The 22,778-nt window shown below is 41.3% G+C and overlaps 1 protein-coding gene across 1 annotated transcript in view; it reads left to right on the forward strand.

The window, feature by feature from the left end:
* Positions 1-855: 855 nt before the first annotated feature.
* LOC119408786 (polycomb group RING finger protein 3) overlaps positions 856-22,778 on the forward strand; it is a 63,798-nt gene continuing 41,875 nt past the window's right edge. The window contains exon 1 of the mRNA XM_037675630.1: positions 856-998. The gene's annotated coding sequence lies outside the window, so the exon portion shown is untranslated. The remainder of the gene's footprint in view (positions 999-22,778) is intronic.

Raw genomic sequence — 22,778 nt, forward strand, 5'->3', positions numbered from 1 at the left:
AATAGCTACAACATCTACACCAGCAACAACAACAAGAATAGCTACAACATCTACACCAGCAACAACAACAGCAACAACAAAAGCAACAGCAGCAGCAACAGCAACAGTAACAACAACATTAACAACATCAACAACAACAACAACAGCAGCAGCAACAACAAGAATAGCTACAACATCTACACCAGCAACAACAACAGTAGCAACAACAAAAGCAACAGCAGCAGCAACAGCAACAACAGCTACAACAGCAACAGCAGCAGCAGCAACAACAGTAACAATAGCTACAACAACAACAACAAGAATAGCTACAACATCTACACCAGCAACAACAACAGTAACAACAACAGCGACAACAAAAGCAACAGCAGCAGCAACAGCAACAATAACAACAGCAACAACAGCAACAACAAAAGCAACAGCAACAACAACAACAGCAGCAACAGTAACAATAGCCACAACAACAACAACAGTAACAGCAGCAGCAGCAACAACAACAACAACAACAACAACAACAACAACAACAACAACAACAACAACAACAACAACAACAAATGTTGTATGTATTATGTAACTACAGTTTCAACAGATACTAATAAATAAGTTATCTAAATAAGTAACAGCTTCATTGTTTTTGTTGTTCTTTTTTGCATAAATACATTTCTTATAATATAAATAATTTCTGTGATCACCGGTTTTTAAATCATCTTTTAGGAGCTTATATTGTCGTTGTGAATGTTTCGTGTTCAGGAAGTGGCGTCATATTAATAATTGATGACAAACTCAGTGGATCAATATTTAGAAATCAGCTGAACTCATTCACCCACCCCTCCTCCCCTCACCGTTCCAGCTGCTGCAGCTCTGCGCATGCGCCCCGGTCCTCCCGGAGTTTCGGCCTGTTCCGCCGCCGCTCGGTCATTTTCGCCTCTTTGTTACACTGATAGTGGATTTAACTCGGATTCAACCCAAACATCCAGCGGACCGTGCGGCTCTCCTAAAAGGTTAGTTCGTCCACTTTCTGCCGCGGGGCTTCACGGCTCCGTCCCCGACGGTTCGGCCACCGTGGTTTCGGTCCCGGCTCGCTCTTCGTTCTTGTCGCTCCGGGACACGCTGTTGTTTAAACGGGTCTGTGTGGTGGTGGTGGTGGTGTATGGCGGCGCCGGGCCCTGCAGTTGCACACACCGGCGATGAGGGGGGGTTTACTGGGGGGGAAGTGTGCTGATAAGGTGACTCCATCGTCGGCCGGGATGCACATGGTTAGACCTTTGGCTCCAGTTGGTTCCGTCAGGTTTAAACGCCGCTGTTCTTCCGAACCGAACACCAGGCAGCTCTGGTTTCCCACTGAGATGGAATGTTCTTGAACGCCCCACCATTAGCTCTTCCTTCTGCTGTCCAAAGTTGAGCCCAAACATGTGGAGGAGGAGTTGTGTTCAGGTTCGGGTCCGAATGAAGACCCAAACTTGATGCATTTTTTCTCCGTGTCGTCCTGTGAGTGGATGTCCCTGTCCACGCTGCTGCGGGGAATCCTTGTGACACCGTGGGGGAGAGAGGCGTGCAGAGAGCAGTCAACAAGTTTCTACACAATCTGCTGACAAAGCGTCCTGCAGGTGATCCACAGGTCCAAAGGGTTCCACCTGGGACACATTTAACAACAATTTAAAGAGCTTCAAAAGAACTTCCAAATGATACCAAGACCCTGTCTGTGGGTTAGAACAGAGGAAAGTTACATCACTTTAAAACTCAACATTAATGTCAATGCAAAAAGTTGTCATCTGTCACTAAAATGGCAGTTTCTACATTTTTTTTTTTTTTTTTTAGAGTTTGCCAAAAATCTTTCAGCAAATAATCATAGATGAATGTTAAGCTTGTTCAGTCGTTATAATAATATTAAGTAGTTATGAACCTTAAGTCGCCACCAAAGCTTTATTGCAAACATTTGCAATTGTGCTGACAAATTAAAAACATTAACCGTTAGGGTAAGAGAGTTTTGTTGTGTACCTTTTAGGAAAATCAAGCAGCTTTTGTAATAGTAAACGTTTAAAATTGCGTCATCATGGCTCACTCAAACAGGAAGTAAACTACTGGTACTAGATGTCAAATGGGATTCTGGGTACTTTTACTATTTTATGAAGAATGCATTCCTATTATTCCAGCACAAACCAAGAAAATATATATTTTTTTAGTTAGGGAGTGGTTGGATCTACTCAGCACTCCACGAATAAATATTTAACCTGTTTAAATCAGATTACCTGTGCATGAAAAATGGATGACAGTTTTCATGTTTGTCTGCAGGGGCTTCTGTTTGAAGATGAATTTAACATTATTTTGATACGTGAAGTGGGAGATATTGTTCTTTATCATTAAAACATAAACAAATCGAAGTAATCACTCCTCGTGTCAGAGTTTTGGATAAAATCCTTTTATGTTGAGAGATGACGGAGTTGTAGCCGTTTTGAACAACTCTCAGCTACTACCACGTCAAAGTTTAGCTCTCTATATATCTAAAACTGGCTAAATTATAGTGATCCTTGTGTTTGCTGAGGTCAGGTGGCTGTGGTGGCCATCTTGAATTATGTTTGCTTCAAAAGCTAATCGGTCATAGTCGAACATCCCGTGATTATTTCCTGTAAGTTTCATTAAAGTCCATTCCATTCCGTTCATGATATATTTTGCTAACAGGCATTAAGCCCATATAGTTAAAAGGAAAGAATCTGCTCATGCAGATGTTGTGGATCAGTCTCAGCTACTACCAAACCAAATTTTAGATCAGAATCTGTAAAAATGGCTGAATTATTGTCAATTTGTTTATTTATTTAAAGACTGTGGCGGCCATCTTGAATCAGCTTGATTCCAAAAGTTAACCAGCGTCAATATATGCCCAGTAATTACTGTTTGTAGGTTTCATTTACATCCATGGATATTTTGCTAACACACAAGGACAGGCAAAAGCACAATTTCATCCCATGCCTGTTAGAAACGGGCAATAACGTAAAGTTATGTTTGAAGTTTGGAGTGGAGAACATGAAGTCGTGAATCCTTGGATATCTTTTAAGTATTACTTTTCTAACAAACTAACATAAATCTGGTTTAGTTTATTTACTGTTGAGTTAAAAACAAGATGTCATTTGACGACCGATCCTTCTTTGAGACGTGGGGAAATGTAAAGAAATATAAAATTTAGTTTTATTAACAGTTAAAACTGTTAAAATTGCGCTACGAGTGTGTGTGGTTACCTTGAAAAGTACAAGGTGGTATTTTAAAGAAAGGCATTGAATTAGCTCAGAATACGCTCGTAGTTTAAATTTACTGGGGCTTTGAGGGCTGCAAGCAATAATTGCCACCCACCTTTGTCTTTCTTAGGGGTGGGCAATTATTAGGGATGCATGATATTCTTGGCATGGTATCGATATCGGCCAATATTAGCGATAAAGTTAAATATCGGACATCGGCCATTCCATCAAAGTAACTCGCCGATATAAAAGGCGCTGTTTTTGTACGACATCCCAGTAACAAGGATTATGACGTCACACGTGCCGTTGAGTTTAGATTCGTGAATATTTACAAATTTGCGTTGAGTGTTGTCGTGTTAAAGAGAGTAAATGTCATGAATAAATTTGACATTAAACATAATCCAAGTTGAAGTGTTGCATCTTTTTCAGACCCCTTTCTGACATCTGCGTTTGGTAGCAGGCCAAAGAGACAAAGATCTTGCAGAATAATATATTTTAATTCCACAGCAGAGAAGGTTATGTAGTCTCTGTAAGTGGGTCTAGGGGGAAAAATATTGGTATTGGTATCAGTTATTGGCCAAATAAGTTTTAACGTATCGGCAAATCGGATATCGGCCAAAAATCCAATATCGTGCATCCCTAGCAATTATATCTTTGCTTGTGTCTGTGTCCTTGTGTTTGCATGTCTCTGTTAGCAAAATATCTCATGAACCACAGGGCGGATTTTAATAAAGCTTTCGGGTAATAATTGTTCACCGTGGCTGTTCAACTGATTATCTCGAACCAGTCCAATTCAAGATGGCTGCCACGACCAACTGTACTTCGAGACCACACATAACTTAGTTTTACAGACGTGCAAAACTTTGGTGTAGCAGTAGCTGAGAATCATTCACAACTCTGAGCGCTACACAACTGATTGCAGGTTTGCGTGTGGGTGCAACAATACTGAAGGTTGTCTGCTTTAGTGGCAGACTTCTAGCTTATGTTTACCCTCCTGCTGCCCTTGGGTCAAAATGAGCTAAAAGTCTGCATCGTGGGTCACTCTGACCCAAGGGCAGCAGGAGGGTTGCGGACAAAAGTAGCTATATTATTTTCAGACAAATCAGTTTGAGGTTCTGGCTGCTTTGTGGGGGACAAATAAACTTTTAAAAGGCCGTATATAGCTTGCGGGCCACTTATTGAATAGGCCTGAGTTGTGATTAAAGCATGCTCTGTGGTGAGAACAGGGGACAGGTGGAAGAGAACTTGGAGAGGTGGAGGTATGCACTTGAAAGAAGATGAATGAAAGTCAGCCGTATTAAACGGAGTACATGTGTGTGAATGAGAGGGAGGAGGTGGAACAGTGAGGCTACAAGGAGCAGAGGTCACAAAGGCGCAGGACTTCAAGGACTTGGGGTCCACTGTCCAGGAACATGGGGAGTGTGGTAAGGAGGTGAAGAAGAGAGTCCAGGCAGGATGGAGTGATGGAGAAAAGTTTCAGGAATGATTTGTGAGAAAAGGATGTCAGCAAAGGTCAAAGGAAAAGTTTACAAGACAGTGGTGAGACCAGCTATGTTGTATAGTCTGGAGACAGAGACATGGACAAAAAGACAGGAGACAGAACTGGAAGTGTCAGAAATGAAGATGTTGAGGTTCTCCTTAGGAGAGACAAGGATGGAGAAGGTGAGGAATGAGATCATTAGAGGTACAGCACAGGTTGAACAATTGGGAGATGAAGTTAGAGAGGACACACTGAGATGGTTTGGACATGTCCAGAGGAGGGACAGTGGTTTGGACATGTCCAGAGGAGGGACAGTGGTTTGGACATGTCCAGAGGAGGGCCAAAAAGACAGAAAGGAAGGCCAATGGAGACATATGGATGCAGTTAGAGAGGACATGGAGTGAGGACAGAGTGAGATGGAGGACGAGGATTTGCTGTGAAGGTCCCTGAAGAGCATAAAGAAGAAGAAGTCTGATTTTCAGATGTAACCTCCTGTTCCCACTTTTTCTTTCTTCGACAGTTTATCGTCTGTCAGAATGTGTGTTTGTGGAGCCTCACAACCTCAGCTTTTTACTTCAGCTTGTAAACCGGTTGTGATTCGTCTGAAATGGACTTCACTGGGGTCTCCTCCTCGGTCCCGAGCTGAGTGATGGCTCTCGGACAGCTTAATGTTTTTTGCCTTGTCGTGCGTGGCCCCGTATAAAAACGACTTCACTCCTCTCTCCGAACAGTAACTCCAATATTAGCTTTGTGCTCATTGCTAAATTACCTGCAGCTCTTTTTCATCCTTCACCTGAAATTTCACATCTTAATAATTTTTTATATATATATATATTTTAATCTTGCAACAGGATTTCTGTGTGTTTTATCAACGGGCAACGAAGACAAATGACCAAATAAACACTTCACCTTCTCCCAAACACGCGTTTTTGTCTGTTAAAACAATGTAAACGGTCCCAGTGGGCAGCCTGATAAAACTGTCGGGCCCGGATGACAGGCGAGCAGGAGGCAGCCTCTTAAGGCTCGGAGCAGCTTGATAATGAGAAAACTCAATAGAAGCCGGAGCGCCTGAAGATGCATTTGTCTTCGTCTTGGACAGGAAATAAAATCAGGCAGCTTCCTAAATGAGCCACTAAGCAACTGAGGAGAATCCCTCGTCTGCAAATAAAGCCCTGCTCGGGATTTTTCTCTCAGCACATTGAGGAGAAACGGATTCTGAGGAAAAGGAGACCCATCGGGTCCAGTTTCGGCATTGATCAGTGAAATATTACACCGAGGAGATGAAAGGAGCAGCAGCTTGGCTGGGATTAAGACCAAAACGTTGGACGTGTCTGCTAACAGGTAGAATGCGTGCACCTGATTGATGCGTCCGCGTCGGATGCTGCTTCTTGTGGAGGAAGTCGTCACATTCTTCACCAGACACCCCTTCCATTTATCACCCGCTGCCAACAAGGCAAAGACAAAATGTTTGTCCGTTGTGCGTTCGATTGTCTCCACAGTTGGCAAAACACCTTATGAATCATTGAACGGGTGTTAATGAAACTCTCAGAAAGTAATCAATGCGTTGACGTCTTCTGCTTTTAAAGAGCAAAACGTCTTTAACTGTCATTTCTCAACGTGGCGTGATGCGAGCGTTAACCTTTGGCTTGGCGGGCGATGCGCGAGACTTCAGTGTGTTTTAATGGTTTGTCTTTATCCTGCAGCTTTAAAAGATGACTTCTGTTGTGACTTGGTGCTATATAAATAAAATTAATTGAATTTATACCTAAAGACTGGATTACATCATAAACACCAACGCCATTTTCAATGACTGTTTTGCACGTTTATACTAGGCCTGTCACGATAAACGATAAATCAATTAATCGCACGATAAATGAAAATTATCAACCTCATTTTCATTTATTGGCTTTATCGTTTCTTCGTGTCTCTCTCTTTCTACTGGAGACACTGGATGACAAAAGGCTCAACTCCAGTGTTCTTCACTGACCCCTCCCTTTCTCTTTAAAATCCATTTTAACCATCCAAAATTGCATTTTTGTATCGTTAAAATCAGCTAAGCTGAGAAGCTAAGCTACGAGCTAAGCTAACAGGGAAAAAAAACTTTGGGGGAAAAACTCCGTCTTGTCGGAAGCTCCAAAATTCACGGTTGAAACCCGTGCCTTCGTGTAAAAAGTTGTTTTTCTCTGCAAAAAGAAGCTGAGAACTTGTTTAATGAGTTTTTATTAAAAGCTTTGTGTGAAAAATGCTATGCTAAAGAGCTCTAACCACACAGAGTGTCCGCCATTTTGAGAACCAAAAAAAGGAGAGACAGCCCATGTCACGTCAAGGGGCCTCCCTCCCATTTTTCTTAGACGCGGTGCTCGCTCCCTCACTATCCATCCTTTGGTTCAAACAGTCTTATACTGCCATCCGGTGGTCAAAAAAATACTACACTCAAAACAAATTAACCAACATTTCTTCTTAAATTTGACAATAATTACTAATTATTGTCGAATTTCAAACAATATTATAACGTATCACAATAATTTCTGAGACAATTAATGGCCCAGCAAAATTTGTTATCGTGACTGGTCTAATACTCTATGTGCTGCAAGTGTCTTGATTTTTGTGACTTTAGAGGGAACTCAAAGTCTGCCTGTTGTAGGGGCAGGGCAGCCGAATCAGGACCCGAAGGTCCTGGGTTCGATCCCCGGTCATTACATATCTCGTGGTGTCTCTGAGCAGGACACCCAATCCCAAATTGCTCCCCAGGCGCTTACGTAGTTGCCCACTGCTCCACCTGGGCGTATCCGAGGTTCCGATGGGTTAAATGCAGAGCCAATTTCATCTTTGTATGGGAACGTACAATGATGACACCACATAACACTTTATTTATTATTATTTTTATCAAAAAGTAGGGGTGCACAGAAAAATCGATTTCCTTAATTTTGGGAAATCGGCCGATACTTGCATGAGAAGCCGACTTTACTGATTTTTTTGTTTGTTCAGCCAGAAAACTGCAATCGGTGCACCCCTATAAAAAGTTGTTGTTTTATGTGCTTCAGTTTCTGAGAATTTAAAGGATAATAGAAGTCAGGAAATAAAGTTAGTGACTGAAAGCTGAACAAGTACAATCAAGCTCTAGCCAGCTTTCATGTTTAAGTTTATGATCAGTGAATGTTTTGTTCTGTTTTGTTTAATGTCACAAAAGTGGTTTCACACTAAATCAACAAATATGGTAATTTAAAATTTAAAAATAAGTTCGGAGATCACGCTTCTTAGCCTCCCCAGGAAAGTTTACACTGTGGTGATGGATTCGAGGCTCCAACTGATTGTCGTACCTCTGATCCAAGGGGAGCGGTATGGTTTGTGTCCTGGTCGTGGACCAAATCTTCACCCTCGTAGAGTTTCTAAGCTGGTTGTAAGGAGTTTGACTCGTGTGTTTTGTGGATCTGGAGAAGGCTTGTGGTCGTGTCCCCCCAGGCAGTGTGGGGTGCTGGGGTTGCTTTTAAGGGCTGTCCAGTCCCTGTACAACCAAAACAAGAGCTGTGTCCATATCCTTGGCACAAAGTAGGGCTTTTTCTGGTGCGGGTTGGACTCCACCTGGGATGTCATTGCCCCTCATTGGGACATTGGGGAGAGGATTGTCTGGGTTTCCCTCAAATACGACCCCAAATAAGAAAATGGACGGCTGTTTTTTTTTTTTATAAGGATATCTTCTTTTGTTTGTAAGTTTTTTTTCATGTTCTGGTTTAAACTGAAAGTGTTAACAGTGGATACTCTCAAGGTTTTTTCAAGGCGTTGGTGTGGACAGGATCTCAAGGTCAGGGAGACGAGGGTGTCTGGTTTGAGAATTTCAGACTCTTGTCTCTTTTTGCAGACAAGGTGGTTCTGTTGGCGTCTTCGGGCCATGACCTTGAGTTTGTTCTGGAGCAGCTGGGGTGAGCGTCAGAGTTGTTTACGAGTGATGGTAGGATGGAGGGAGAGACGGATTGACGGATCGAGTCTTCGTCTGCAGGAATTAGGACGTTGTTTCGGCCTGTCCTGGAGAAGAAGGACATGGAGAGTGTCCCTGGGGAGAGGATTGTACAACTTAACACCAAATAAGAAAATGGATGGATATTTTCTTAATAAGAGTATCTTGTTTTTTGTTAGTTTATTTCATGTGCTGGTTTGAACTGAAAGTAACAGTGGGTACTCTCAAGGCTTTAAGATTTTACACCCTTCTATTAACAAAATAAAAGATAATGACAACATTTAATGGAAATAATGACGTGTGCGCCTCTGTACTCTTTTGATCATTTATGTTGGCTTGAATATTCTGGTGCAGCTTCTCCCCCAGACTAGACTCACGTGTTCGTGGGATTAACACACCCTCAAACTTTTGTTCCTTTCAGAATGCCCTTCAAGTCGAGCCTCAGACTTCTTACCCCCTCGTTGTGAAGTTAACCCACCGTTGTTATGCCTCTGAGCTGGTTTTGACGGAGTTGTAACAGTTAACGTGTGCAGGAGTAAAGGCTTGTTTATACTCTATGAGAAGTGCCGAAGTTGCGTCTTGCTGATATGGGTGCATGACAAAAATTGTGTATTTTTCTACTCGCAGCCCATCGCTGTGGAAGGACTCGTGACGATTTCTCCCCCATTGTTTCTTTTTGATGACTTGTCCACACGTAAAGACTGGCTCCAATCATGTCAGCGAGATTCAATGTCTTAACGTCTCGAAGTACAACTCCACCGTAAGGGTGGATCGCAGCAGTGACGGTTTGATGTAGTGATGACAGAAGGTCTGTGCGACCGGCCATCTTCAGCATTTGGAACAGAATCTTCTGACTCGTTCCCGAAATCCACGTCATCGCGACGCGTAGTTGATGATTTATGAATGACCAGAAGGAGCCAATGACAGGATTGAATGAATCCAAGTTGCAGAAGTGTTCTTGGGAACGGGCTATAGTTCCGGTACAACTAGTCATATTGGTAATTTACGCAACATTTTTATTCGCCCGTCGAAAGACGAAATGTATCCATGGGTCGTGGTCACAGGGTCAAAAGTCAAGGTCACAGTGTGAAAACCTTGTTTGTGCTGACAACATTGTAACATGGAAATGTCAAACCGCATCGCTGGACACCTCAAGGAAGGCCAAGGATGATCCCTCTTCATTTCAAGACCACAGGGTCAAAGGTCACAGGTCACCCCATCATCAGGCCAATTGATCTTTCTCCGCACCACAACCGTGAATACCTAATAAACATCAGTGTTTCCCCTAGGGTAGTTGTCGACGGGGCGGGGGAGAGAGGATACAGGGTTTACAGGGTGCTCGGTTCTGTTGACCGGGCGAGGTGCCCTCCTTGTATGGTAGGGGAAACACTGAACTCACTGACGGGCGTTTTATGACCCCATGGGAGTTTCTCGTGTTAGAGACAGAAACAGAACTTTCTTTTCTCCTGATAATCCTATTTTTTTTTTAAAGTATTACATTAATTGAACTGCAGTGAATTTTTCATAAAACTATAAAAACGATCAGTTTAAGTGAATACGGTTACCTGAAGGCGTAAACAAGACGAGTTGCCCAGAATAAATCGAAAAACTTTTTGCCCCTGAATTCAGGCTCATAGCCTTGATAAGATTCACGTCCTTGCTTGAGCTTTCTCTGATTGCATCTTCTCCGTGTCAACATCTGAAATATCAATCAACCTTTATTTATACAGGTAAATCCCATTGAGCCTCGAGGACTCATTTACAAGAGAGACCTGATTTCAACAAAGAATGACAACAATGGACAACAGCAACAACAATAAACAATTATAAAAATAAAAAATAAAAAAAAGCATACTAGTTTTTTTTATTTATTTATTTTTTTTTTTTTAACAAATAGGATGGCTAAAAGGAAAAGGTAACAAAACAAAAAACAGCTAGATTCCAAGACAAATGTATAAAACTAAAAACAGGAACATGTCTGCATTGGACCCTGCCAGGAGTCCAACAGATTCTTAAAGCCACTTAGAGAGGTCAAGGTCGAGAGCTTCATATCTTTTTGTAAGATATTCCAGGAAACAGGAGCGGAATAGGAGAAGGCCCTTTTGCCTAGTCCAGTCCTCATTGAGGGAACACTGCAGGTAATAATGTCCTGAGAGCGCACTCCGTAGCTGCACTCACACAGAGACATGTAGGCGGAGATGTATGAAGGCAACAGACCAAGAAGTGATTTAAAGATGAAAATGTACCAGTGAGAGAGTCTGCGTGAAGTTAATGATGTCCAGTTAACCAGTGAATACAGAGTGCAGTGGTGGGTACGATAATCACAGCCAGTTATGAATCTTAGTGCACCATGATAGACAGCATCCAACATCTGCAGCATCCAACATCTGCAGGGTTCTTGTAGGAGCGTTCATGTAAATAATGTCACCGTAATCAATGGAGGGAAGGAAAGTCACAGATACAAGACGTTTTCTAGCATTCAGGGTTAGACAGGATCTGTTTCTGAAAAAGAAACCCAGTTTAACTTTCAGTTTCTTTACCAAGTTTTCCACATGGAGCTTAAAAGAAAGATGTGAGTCGACCAAGATACCCAAATATTTATAGGAATCAACAAACTCAATGGGGACACCATTTGAGGATAAAATCGGAGGAAGAACTGCTGGGACCAACTTCCTATTTGAAAAAAGCATCCCTTTGGTTTTTTCGGCATTTAGGACAAGTTTGAGGCGGAACAAATCAGTCTGGATGATGTTGAATGCAGATTTCAAAAGCTGGAAAGCCTTAACAACTGTTTTAGCTCGACAATAAACAACTGTGTCGTCAGCATAGAAATGTATGGATGCATTAGGGATGTTTTTACCTACATTATGTATATAGATTGTAAAGAGGGTGGGTCCTAAGACTGAGCCTTGTGGTACACCATTTTTGACTGTTAAATAACTGGAGGAAGTACCATTATGTTGAACACATTGCCTCCGGTCTGAAAGATAGTTAGAGAACCAACCAATGGTGTGTTCTGAGAAACCAATTTCTGAGAGTTAATGACACAAGATGTTCTGATCCACAGTGTCAAAAGCTTTAGACAGGTCTAAGAAAAGTGCAGCACAATAATCCTTAGCATCCAGTGCTTCAACAACGTCATTAAGAACCTTCAGTGAAGCAGTGGTTGCGCTGTGTTGTTTCCTGAAACCAGATTGATGTGGAGGTAAGATGTTAAATGAGTCCTGATAATTTTTGATTTGAGAGTTTATCAGTTTTTCTAGAACCTTGGCTAAAATACAGAGTTTAGAGATTGGTCGATAGTTGTTCAGTGAGGTGGGGTCTCCTCCCTTCAGCAAAGGAAGAACAAAGGCTGTTTTCCAAGTGTCTGGGATGGAGTTTTGTCTTATGGAGAGATTGAAGATGTGGGTCACAGGGACTGTGATGATATGAGCAGCCAGCCTTAAGAAATAAGGTGGAAGTTCATCTGGACCTGCAGATTTTTTAGGATCAAGATCTTTTAACAGTTTATTGACCTCACTGACTGAGAATGGAGAAAAAGAGAAGCTGTGATTAACTGAGGATTGACTTGTAGGAGGGATTTGATTTGTAGAAGTTTGGTTATTAGGTGAAGTTGCTGATTTTCTGTTAGTAACTGTGTCAAATAAAGAACCAGAAGCAACAAAATGTTTGTTGAAACAGTTCAGGATCTCGTGCTTATTTGACACAGAAACAGAGTTAACGAGAAGTTGTGATGGGAGGTCAGATGATTGGGGGGTGCCTGAGAGAGATTTGATGGTTTTCCAGAATCTGTTAGGGTCATTTAGATTTTTGGAAGTCTGAGATAAGAAATAGTTGCGTTTTGCTGCTTTGACAGCAGTTGTACATTTATTCCTCATCTGTCGAAAACTCAACCAATCGGTGTCTGAGTCAGATTTTCTTGCTGCGGCCCAAAGATGGTCTCTCCTGTGCAGGAGGTCAGCTAGCTCTGGAGTAAACCAGGGGCTGTCTCGTCTGTTGGCACCTGTTGGCAACCAGGGGCTGGTTGCCAACAGGTTGTGTGAATTTGACTCTCCTGACTTTGTGTTGTCGATAAATCCAGACGCTGCTGCACTGCTTCAGATCCAGCTGCTGACTTTCCATTAGCCCTGACATATTTTGCATCATTCCACTGATACATTTCTCTGCAGAACTTTGTATTTCTTTGGCTTTTACTTCCCAGCAGCCAGACTTGTTTTGTTTTTATAGAAGTCTTCAGCTGTAGTTTTCTTTAAGTCTTTCAAGCACTTTCTTTGGATTTTTGCTGATTTTTCCACTTGTTTTTGTTCCATTTGTTGTGCTTGACCATTCTCAGTTAACTTTATTTTCTAACTTAATGTCTGATTAATCAATAAGTACAGTATTTTTTAACCTACACCAGATTTAACTGATGTATCTGTTGTTTCTAACAAAACAGAAAATGAGGCGGAAAACACTTTACATGGTCACGTTCATGCCTCTGTTACCAGCAGCCTCTTACAAAGAGATTTTAAATGTTTTTTTAACGTTTTAGTTATAACTGCAAAATATTCTCAAGGTGATAATAGTCTCTTTGCACCAAAATATTTCCTGAGCAGGGTGTTTTTAGACAAACGGTGGACAAAAGCTGTATCGCTCTCTGCAGCGGATCAAAAGGGTCTGAAAGTTGTGCTTTTAAGTACCAGGAGGAACAGGCAGCAAAGACTTACGTTTATTCTAAATTTACACTAGTTGGCTGGGATTTCAGGTAAAAGATTTTTAAAGAACCATCTTGCTGGATTTAAAATTGTTTTTGTTGGCATTTTTCATAGATTAAATAAATAAATTGACAGTTAACCGTATTTTTTGCCCTATAAGTCGGTTTTTTTTATTTTTATTTGCATGCTCTGCGACTTCTACGCCGAAGTGACGTATTTATGGATTTTTTTCCCATATAACTAATTTTTAATTTTTAAATTTTAATTAAATTTATTTTTTATTTTTTTCCCCATATAACCAATTTTTGACTGAGATATGACCGTTTTCATTCTCACTGAAAATATTGAACACTACAATTATCAGTCGCTACTCGAGTAGTGTGGCATGACATTGTGTCATGTAATAGGTAAAAGTGGATATTAATAACACAATCGACTTGCCATATCCTGCCACCTCCGTCCATCTCGCTGCTTCGAGCAACCGTCAAATCAGTAATGTCAGATTTGACCATTAAAGTGCATTTATTAAGTAAAAGTTAAACTGAGACACCTTTTACTATAAAGTCGAGCAAACAAATAATTGTTTTTAGGTGGTTATCTTGTTAAATTTCAAAGAAATGCACAGCGAGTCCTCCCGTGCACGCGCCTACTTCCACGTATCGGCTTTTGAAATGCAGCTGATTTAACCGTCGAAGTGCATTTATTAAGCAAAAGTTAGACTGAGACGCACAAATTTGAGCAAATAAATAATTGTTTGTAAGTGTTAATCTTGTTAAAGTCCTCCTGTGCACGCTCCTGCGTATCTATCAATTTTTGGCGCAACACCGGCCCACGTTTCTGGGTTGTCAGCGGTGATGCATAATAAATGCGACCTATATGGCATGCGACATATTTATGGATTTTTCCACTTTATTAAACATATTTGGACTGATGCGACATGTACGGCAGAAAATACGGTACTCAGCTGTGAGTATGTCTTTGTTAAAAGGATTACCGGTAGTTTCAATAGCTCGCACTTATTGTTTAATTATTTTACTTCCTTCAAACAAAATTGGTACCTAAGAGTTCAGAGAGAGATAAAGTGATCAGAAATAACCTGCATGTTAATCAGTCTGGAAACGTTGCTTTCCTCTCCACTTTTACTTTGTCTATGAACCTCGCAGGTCAGCTGCTGCTGATTGGTCCGTCGAGGTCAAAGGTCAGCGGCGGTTGCTAACGGAGCAGAGCAAGTGGTCAGCGTCTCTGTCGGCTCAGTGAAGGGCTTTTTAAATGAACGTCGGTTGGTCAGATGAGGATTAACACCCGTTTGTCTCGTACTAGTAATGGTGACTTTCAGCTCTGTTGTTTGTTTGACCTGGATATGAATTGTTTGATGTTTAGTTTTTTCTTGTGAAAACTGCGGCGCAACCGCCCTGGCCCTGACGACAGAGGAGCTCAGGAACAACACTCTGGGTAAAGGTATAGTTCTGTTGCACTTTGACCCGTTTTTGAGGCGTTTGGTCCTCGTGCGTCTCTGGTATCTTTATCACTGATGTAAAAGATGTGACCTTCTGACCCCAAGAGATTTTTCATGACAGAGAACGTGGTTTTTATCAAGTGACTGGTGGAAGACAGAGACGAGTCTGTTTCTTTTTTTTTTTTTATCGATCGACAAAAGGTCTGTGTGCTCTGCATGAAAATATCACTTCTAAAGTGTTAAAAACTGAAGGTTTATTAGATTTAATTCATTATTTGGGCAAATAAAAGCATGTCGTCTGTTTTTGTTCTGTTTTTGAAACAAATCTTTAAAAACAGACGTTTCATTCGTGTTGCCAGTTCATTTTAAATTAATAATACAGGCAGTCCATATATTATGATATACATCTTTAAATAACGTGATAGAAGGTTTTCTGTGTTTGAGCTTTAAAAATCGTGGTAGCCAGGATTTTTTCATTTGAACAAAATATCACGAGGGCTTACATCACTTAACTTGAGTAGATATTAAGTATAATTTAAGTATATATTTAACAACCCTTAGAAGAACTTGTATGCATAAAAACTTAAAACTGCAGGCTTCAAAACAAGCAAATTTATAACTCATTGCGGGGTCGCATTTGGACCGATCCAACTATGGGGGTTTTAACTCAGCAGGTTCAGGTTGACCCGGCTTACCGGGATAAGTTTTCTTCTAAACGATTGGCTTAAAAGCTTTTAAAATATTGAGTTAAAAAAACATAATCTGGGCTATTAGATAACTACAACTTGGGTTGGTGTTAGTTTAGCTAACAGTTATTAGCATCAGCTAACCAGCGCCAACTAATATTTTAGGAAACAAACTCATCGTCTATTGTAAACTGAAATTATTAACAGTACAGCCAGATTATACATCTTCATACTACACCAAAGTTCATGCTCATTAATCCAGGTAAAAATCCAGCATTCAGTCAAGTCATCTGGATGGTTTCTGTTTTTGCTGAGACGTTTCATCCTTCTTCCAAAGGACTTCTTCAGTCTGAGGAGTCACCAAAATAAAAAAAAAAACTGATTCCCACAAACAGCACACCCCAATGTGGGAAAAAAAACAGTTTGCTGGTGCTAAGATGGCCTCCGGGGTCATCTATATATAAGTCACAGCTTCAGAAACCACCACATTCAGATGCATCCGGGAGATGGGCTACAACTGTTGGGTTCCTCGGTCCTCTTTTCCGATGAAATTAAAGTGTGCCTTTCATTCGGAAATCAAGGTCCAAGGGTTTGGAGGAAGAAGGGTGAAGAACAGAGCCCATACTGCTTGAGGTCCAGTGTGAAATATCCACAGTCAGTCATGATTTGGGGTCCGGTGCAGGTGTTGGTAAACTCTGCTTTCTTAAATCCAAGGTCACCGCAAGAGTCTACCAGAATGTTTTAGAGGACTTCATGATTCCTTCTGCTGAGAATCTGTATGGAGACGCAGATTTCATCTTCCAGCAGGACCTGGCTTGGACCTGGTTTGATGCCCATGCCACAGTGCTTGACTGTGTTGTTATGCCACAGTGCTTGACTGTGTTGTTACACTGCTTCAAAGTATAACAACAAAGTCCATGCTCAGTAATCCAGGTATACAATCCAACATTTTTCAGTCAGGTCATCTGGATAGTTTATTTTTTTTGGTGCTGAAACGTTTCGCCTTCGATCCAGAAGGCTTCATCAGTCAAGGAAACGCACAACAAAACTGATTCTTCCCCCAACAGCTTACTCCAAAGTGGAACAAACCAGTTCTGCTTGCGATAAGATGGAGACCATCTTATCACATTATTTATATATTATATTATATTAGTTATGTATTATATATTTATATTATTATCTTACTGAAAAATGTTGGCTTAAAAATATAGTTTTGTTAAATAACTGGGGTGGCTGAAGATTAATCTATGGTGGTCAAGGCCACCATTGTCCACCCCCTGGCTCCGCCACTGCACCACGTGGTGGACAAAATGTCTTCCTCTGCTTGTCAGGATCCGTCACTCTGTGTTGCCTCGGACAAGAAAAAATAAATAAACTAGCTCTGTTCTTCTCCACCGTGTAGCTTCTACCCACCTGATTATTTAGCACCGAAACCATTAAGGTTTACTTTCATTCCCTGTTCAATCCCAGTCCAGAAAAACACTCGCCTCCAAAACTACAAACATTCACTTTTTAAATCCCTCAACGACGGGGACATTGACATATCACTTGTTTGATAAATTTGACGCTTGCCTCTTTGTGTGCACATTCTGACGTTTGGAGGCCAGTTGACCCGTTATTCTTGAAATTCACATTTTTGAAGCACCGTTTGAATTAAAGTGCCGTTCGTTCGGCCGCTGGTGGTTCTGAGGGTAATTATTTGGACTAGAGAAGATCTTCCTTTCTTCTTGACAACACAGTCTGCATTTCTGCAGCAACTTGAAGGATGGAAAGCGAGCGCGTCTTCTTCCGCGAGGGAAAATATTGGGTTTTCTGACAGTTTTTCGTTTAATGCGCTCAACACAAACGGCTCTCCGCGGGTCAATAATGCAGTTGACTCAGGTTCATTCATCAGTTCAAGCTGCCTTTCGGTTATTTCCATCAGACACCTCAGAATGGATTTTTATTATAATGTAGCTGTGCTGCATCATGGTGGTGGAGATCCGGGGGATGTCTTTGTTTTATGTAATGAGCAACATTTAAATGAAAGCCATTAGAGTCAGCAGAGCTCAGCAGGAGTTTGTTTATTCAGAGGACACTAAGTTTGATCCCTAGAGTTCATGTTGACTCATTAATAAAGACGTTTTCCTGCTTTTTATTTGTCTGTACCTAAATCCATTTCTGCACAATTTGTTAGATTTTAGCTGTTCATAAATCAAAAACGTCCAGCTCATTCAGGAGATATCTGCAGTGGCTTTTTGTTTAGTAACTTTATTTATTTCACTTACAGATATTTTTGGTTCCTTCAAAAAACATTGTTCTCTAAAATCTATGGTACTTCAACATACTTGTTTTTGTTTTCATATGCTGCTGTTAATTTTGAGAGTCATTTTTTAGTTGGACTTTTACTACTTTCTGCTGGCCTTTAGCCACTTAGAGCTAGCCTTTTTTTTCTATTTTAACTACCTGTTTGCTACTTTGAGATAGTTTTTTGCTATTTTAAGTAGGGATGGGGCCGATCCGATCCAGTATCGGTTTCGTGCTCCGATCCCAGCATCGGATTTTTCCGATCCACCCTGCAAAGATTTCCGGTCCATGATGCATGTCTGTCTCCGAGTACAACGTCTCCATACGTGATTCCCTGCCGGCTGCTCTGAAGGTTGGCTTCAAACTATGGAATGGATTTCCTGAACGGAGGCGTGTCTCATGAAGCCCAGAGTAATAAGACCCGCCTCACATTCAGGAAATCCATGTCTTAATTTACAGCCAGCTACAACGTGAACAGAGCAGCACTGTGGCTAACGGCTAACCAACTTTTCATCGAAACATGTCTGGATGTGTGGAAGTATTTTACACTAGAAACTCCACAAAACAAGACGGCAACGTGCAATGTCTGCAGAACCGCTGCCAAGATATCGTTACGCTCCAGGAGATATTTACCAGTACAGCAGCAGACAATCATAAAAAGCACATGAATTGAAAAATACAAGAAAATTTTATATATATATAAAACTAAACAAAAACAGCTACATTATAAAGTGATGTAAAATACTAAAAACAGGAACATGCCTGTGTTGGATTATGCCATGAACTTAGCAGGTGTTTAAAGCCATTTATCCACTTTAAAGATAGGAATAAAAAAAACAAACATGTTTTGTGTTAGCAGGATTTTATTCTAACTTTGAAACTTATCCAACATTAATAAAAATTACCTCATGTTGCCTTTTTGGACATGCATGTATTTGTACAAATTGTACTTACCCATCGAGAGGAGATTGTTACAGCCTCATATAAAATCAATAATGATGATGATATCGGTCGATATCAAGATTTGGGTATCGGGATCAGATCGGAAGTTAAAAAAAAAAAAGAAAAGTGGATCGTGCATCCCTAATTTTGAGTTGGCCAAGCTGGCCTATTACTAATTTTATCTGGCCTTTTGTCACTTTGAGATAGTTTTTTGTCTACCTTGAGCTGGCCTTTTACTACTTTTTGCTGGATTTAGTCAGTTTAAGCTGGTCTTTCACTAATTTTTGTTGTCCTTCTGCCACTTGAAGCTAACTTTTCTATTTTAGCTGCCTATTTGCTACTTTGAGCTAGTTTTTTTGCTGGATTTAGCCAATTTAAGCTGGCCTTTTATTAATTTTAGTCGTCCTTTTACTACTTTTAGTGGGCCTTTTGCTACCATGAGCTGACCTTTTTGACTTTAATAAAGTCAACCAACTTATTGGCTGTGTCTAAGAACATTTCACATGAGCAATGTGGATTATACTTTTAGCCAAGTAAAGAGAATTAACAAAAATCCTTTTTCTTGGTGGTTTCTGGTGAAGTTGTTCGTGATTAGAGGTGATGATATTGACCCCTCTGGGACTTGCTGACAAGCCAAAGTACTTGATGTTCCCATCCCAGATATCTGACTGCAAACGCTGCTGACTTTAAGGGTAAAAAGATGAATCTTATCTTTGTGTATTTATCTTATCTTTGCTCTCTGTCAAAGGCTTGTTAGTCTCATGGACATGTTGCTGCTTAGACAGAAGATCAGGCTGTTTTTTAAGCTTTAAAATAAAACATTTTCATTGAAGTCTTTCAGCGGTTGTTGGAGTTGGTCAAATTAACAACACTTTCTTTTATCTTTCTGTGCTTTTGTCTGAACTCTGAGACAAATTAGTTTGAATAACTCCACTGCTGGCCCTCACCACCTCCACTCAAAGGCTGATTATTCCAGCGTCGTTGCTCCTTGGCCATGCGTTCGGCCTCCTACTCATCGCGGTCTCCTTCTCCTTGGATCGCCTCTATTGTTGGACTGATTTCCCCAGACACCGAGTCCCAGTCCGGAGGGGAGGCGTGGATTGAGGCCCATCAAATCGAATTAAGATGGGACAATAACTGTGTGTGTATGTGTGTCGGGGCACAAGGCAATTCTGTGGACTCAAGTTTGTGTCCGAGTGTTTGTGTTTGTGACCCGGGATTGAACTGAAGCCAAAGTTTCCACAACAAGCAGAGGTCTCTCCTCCTGGCTCCGATCCTCTGATTCAGGCCTTCAGTCTTCGTCTTTCCAGCTGGCAGCCAATTTATCCTGAATCCAAACACTCCAGAGGCCACAGGCAGGCCAACAGGCGCTCTTTGAGGTGCCAAAGTGCGTGTCTGTCCACTGCTGTGTGTACTCACCGGCTGTTAGTAGGTCTCATTCAGCTGAAAAAGTTAATCTACGGACGTCACTGTATTCCCGAGGTCATAAATCTCATTTAATACGTGGCTCGGTGAATTAGCAGAAGCACAAAATCAAAAAGCAGCCCCTAACTGACTGTTTGGTTGGTTTTCTTTTGCAGTGTCCAAGTTACTAAACCTGTCGAAAGGTGGGGACGTATTACGGTTCAGTCGTTGTTCGTACGTCCAAAACTTTCTCTTGTCCCGCCCGTAACTTATGATCTGCTCAAGATAATTTAACAAAACTTTATACACATAGGCATCATCATTAGACGGAGTGTCGCATAATCTTTCATGACCCCAGCTCTAAGGTTAAGGTTACAGGTCAAAGGTTATACCAGATCTTTCCTATGCTGCTATATAGATTGCTGTATAATAGTCTGTCGACGGCCGTATAATGTGCCGCATGCAGCACTCTTGTTATGGATTTCTTATTTGTGATTTTTCATGTAGGGTGGTATGGTGGCGCAGGTGGTAGAGCTGTCGCCTCTAAGCCAGAAAGTTGCCAGATCGATCCCAGCCTGGGACCTTTCTTGGTGCAGTTTATGCGTTCTCTTAGTGCTTGCATGGGTTTTCTCCGGGTACGCCGGTTTCTCTTCACAGACTCTAAATTGTCCCTCGGTGTGTGAGAGCGTGAATGGTTGTTTGTCTCCATGTGTCCCTGTGATGGACGTGTGAAATGTCCAGGGTGTCCCCCACCTCTCACCCAGTGACTGGTGGACATTGGTACCAGCTAGGGATGCACGATATTGGATTTTTGGCCTATATGTTAGAACATAGCCCTCTTATTTAGGCTTATTTGCTACAAAAATTGTGTAACGGCTGTAAGAGCTGGTGATATTTCTTCAGTAACGGCCATATGCATAGCACTTTAACTTATACCTGTATTAAATGAAAAGTGTTAAATGTTGTTAGCATTAGTCACCGACTATTAGCTTCTCAATGACATCGGAAATGACGGCTTGTAACTCGGGTAAGACTACGTTGGAGAAATATATCTGACTGTGGACGATGTAGCGATGCTCAACGTAGTCCAAAAATCTTTGGAATCCGATATCCTCAACAACAAAAAAAAACTTCCACACCGCCGACATTTTGACTTCTTCCTCTCCGCCGTGATCAGATCAGGTGGGTGCGCGTGACGTCATCACGTTGTGCTGGCGCTGCAGGCGTCCTTGTCACTGGGTTGTTATACAAAAGCAGCACCTCTTATATTGGTGATTTCTTTTGATGGAATGGCCGATGTCCGATATTTAACTTTAATGCTAATATCGGCCGATACCATGCCGATAATATCATGCATCACCAGTACCAGTGACCCAAACAGGAAGAGGCAGGTAAAAACGATGGATGAACGTTTGTGATTGTGAATCTGTTCTTGGTGGCGGTACTTGTTTTTGTCAAACTCTTTGAAGTTCAAATAACTGTCTTTACTGTAAAATAAATAAATCAATAATGTGACGTTTTTTTCTGTCAGCTCTTTAAATTGGCTGTTAAACAGTTTAGTTTCTTCCTCCTGCAGCAGTAAACATCAGCAGTAAGAAAGATTTGGTTTTAAAGTGGATTTTTTTTTTTTTTTTCTGCGCGTGTTTGTGTTTGTTCCTATGAGTTGATTTATTTCCTTTTGGATCGTCCTGACAATGATGAACTAGATGTGAAGGGTTGAGCTGAAGGAGTTTCTGTGAGTCGTTCCCTTTTTATTTTGATGTTTGCATTAATAGAATCGAGCTGCTGGAAATTTAAAGGTGTTCTACTGTTTCTCGGTGCTGTATAAGAAAAACATGAGATCGCTGATGGATAATGTCTGTTACAACCACATGTTTTCATATCACAATCCTCACAAACTCTCTATGTGGACATTTAGAGGAGTAGGATGTCCATGTTATTGCACTATATATATATATTTTATGCTGTTTGTGTGATTTATTTAAATCCTTTGCAATTTTAATACTGCAAAGAAATGTATGATGCATTGTTCAGCCTTACTGCATAATAATCTACCGACATCATAGTTTGTTTTTGTAACCACTTTTGTTGACCTTTCTTTCCGTTTTTATCGCCTGCTGTTGAAAGACTAAGGCAGAGCGATAATGTTTTTCCCAGTTCGCTGTCGTGGAGTGAAAAGGAGGTAATGCCCTCCGTCCGTCTGTCCAGGAGTGTTGTGAGCGCCATAACATAAAAAATTAGTGAGGTATCAACTTCCTTTATGGTGTGTGGCGCCGGCTAGGCTTAAGAAAGGTTTGATTGATTTCAATGGTGGGAAACACATGGTGGTAACGGAGCACAACATTAGTATTGACAGCAGTGTTTCCACTAGGTCGCTTGCCTTGGCAGGGTGGATTTTTGTCATGGTGGGGGGTATGTTGGTGCGTGATGGAAGTGGAACTCTATGTCAGTAGCCTAGCTTAACGCTGCATCAGTGTCAGCAGTTCTCGGGGGTTGGGGGGAGTTGTGGGTGAAGGACAGTTCGGTAGGCGGAGCTCTCGGCTCGGTTGACAGGGTGGGGCACCCTCCTTGTTTATTGGTAGGGGAAACACTGGACAGTTCGGTTGTTGAAGGTGGGGGTAGTGAAGCGTTACGGTACAAATGCTAGA

This window comes from Nematolebias whitei, chromosome 4 (assembly GCF_014905685.2).
Source record: "Nematolebias whitei isolate Nwh7 chromosome 4, NemWhi1, whole genome shotgun sequence".
Classification (NCBI taxonomy): domain Eukaryota; kingdom Metazoa; phylum Chordata; class Actinopteri; order Cyprinodontiformes; family Rivulidae; genus Nematolebias; species Nematolebias whitei.